We start from the raw sequence: 2,351 nt of genomic DNA, 5'->3' as shown, positions 1-2,351 counted from the left end.
CATATTTTGTTTTCATAGCCTCATCAATTGAAACACCTGGTTAACTCTTACAAAATCCATAATGTAAGTGACAGTGGGGTATGTGGATGTAAGCTAAGTCTGTTTTCTTTCCTTTCTTTCATTACCCTTTCCATCCTTTGTCACCTATTTATTCAGCACCTACTATATGCTAAGAATCTCAATAAGCATTTAGGACAGAGAGATGATTACATGAGAATCCTGCCTTAGAGATTATGGTTAAAAAGAAGAGAAGTGTAACATGTAATACTAAGCAAGATCATATGTGCTGTCATAGAAATATCAGTAGAAGCTTACGGGAGGACTAACTCTCTGGAAAAAAGCTTCAGTGGGAAATTAGCATTTGGGCTGGGTGTGAGCATGACCTGGCTTCACCTTGCTTCCTCATTAATTAGCAGGGTTCATGGAGCTGCTCTGAAGGATCCTCAAACTTAAACTTCATCTCAAATAAACATATTTCTTTCCTAGAACCTAAAACCAAGAGTTTGACATCTCTTTGCAAGGAAATCAGTAGGAATTTGCTTTCCAACAATATGACCAGTCTTTATGCAAATACTCAAAATCCTGAAGGGATGCCTTACCCAAGCAAAAGTTAAAAAGTTAGTATGGCTTGAACATATTCTCTTCCTGTGACACATGGCATTTGAAAAAAGGTAAGGCCCGGATTGTAAATGTCCTTATATGCCACACTAAAGCAATTTGAAATTTCTCCTTTAAAAAGCATAAAGCCAAAAAAAATCTTTAGTTAGGTTTTTTCAGTTGCTCCTTTGGTAATGGATGGCAAATGTCAAAACTTGTTTTGTCGCCAATTGGTAATTTCAGTAAATGCCTGACAAATACTAGGAACTCAGTATACAAATCTCTATGAGTTAATAAACAATCACATAATATTCATGTACCATCTCTTATTAGCCAAATATTTGTTGTGTGCTTCANACCAGATGGACTTTGGACTTCCCAGCCTCAGAAACTGTAAACAATAAATTTCATTTTTCTTCAGAAATCACCCAGTTTCAGATATTTTGTTACAAGCAACATAAATGGACTAATAGAATTACTTAGCTTAAAATTCTCCCAAAGCTCCCCATTGATATAAAATAGATTCCAAAATTCTATCACTATCTAAAAAGACCCTACTTGGTCCTCTCCTTTTGTACCTTTCCCCGCCTTCCTCACTGGATACTTTTCTGTCATCTCCTCAGGCAGAATTTTTTTCTCACTCAGGAATTTGTACTTGATGTTCCCTCTACTTAAAACACACTCTCCCCAGGTCTTTGCATATTTAACACCTGCTCATTATCGAAGCCTCAGTTTAAATGTCCCTTTTTACTTTTGTATTTCAGAGGTAGTTTGCCTGACTATCCTATCAAAAGTTGCCTAGTAAGTTCCTCGCTATGAGGATAACTTGTTTTATTTTCTTACGATTATTTTGCTTATGGTCTATCTACCTCACTAGTATGTAAGCTTCATAAATATAGGTAGAACATCCATCTTGTTTGCAGTCATGCACTAAGGGTCCAAAATGGTGCCTGGAACAAAATAGGTTCTCAACAAATACTTATTTTAAAAAATGACTATGCATGAATCTCTAATATATTTAGTTTGCTTTGTCTGTGTATGTACTATAAGCAAGTTTTTGTTAGTAGCTGTAGGATAACAAATCATTACTCCTGTAAAGTAGGTAAACATTAGCACAAAGTTCAGTAGACAAGCAGGGACCTCTGGACTGAAGTTCTTTTGAAGATAATAAAATTGATACTGCAAGACAGAAACTCTATTGCAAGCTTTTCTAGAGACAATTCAGTTTTCAATTTGTTCTCAACATGATGCTAGGACAATAGTCATGCCAGAAAAGAGCTTCAAAGATCTCAGCAACTCAAATTTCTTGACATAAACAAACCCCCTTGTGGAGGGACAATCTCCCAGGATGTTGGGTCCCCGAACAGAGTCTCTATTGTTCTGAATCAGGAAACTTCAAGCATCTACTGGCATTTTCCATCCATCATTTTCCAGGATTGGTGCCCACAGTTTTCTCTTAGGTATTCTTAAGACTAGATTTGGAAACTGCTCCTGGTTTGGCTCTCTCTCCTGGGCACAGTGATCTTAATGGGTATAAACACACCTGGAGGCCCGCAGAGATTTTCCCAGTTCCCTTGTTCCTCTTTGGCTGCATGCCCAAAGAGCTCAAAGTGCTGCCCTCAGACTTAGTGTGGCACTCGACTTCACCTTTTTTTTCTGGGATTATATGAATAAAGGTGTGTTTATCTCTAAACATATTTTGTTTTCATAGCCTCATCAATTGAAACACCTGGTTAACTCTTACAAAATCCATA

This window comes from Galeopterus variegatus, unplaced genomic scaffold (genome assembly GCF_000696425.1).
Source record: "Galeopterus variegatus unplaced genomic scaffold, G_variegatus-3.0.2 Scaffold1335, whole genome shotgun sequence".
Lineage (NCBI taxonomy): Eukaryota > Metazoa > Chordata > Mammalia > Dermoptera > Cynocephalidae > Galeopterus > Galeopterus variegatus.
The sequence above is the reverse complement of the archived record's forward strand: the minus strand, read 5'-3'. Positions refer to the sequence as shown.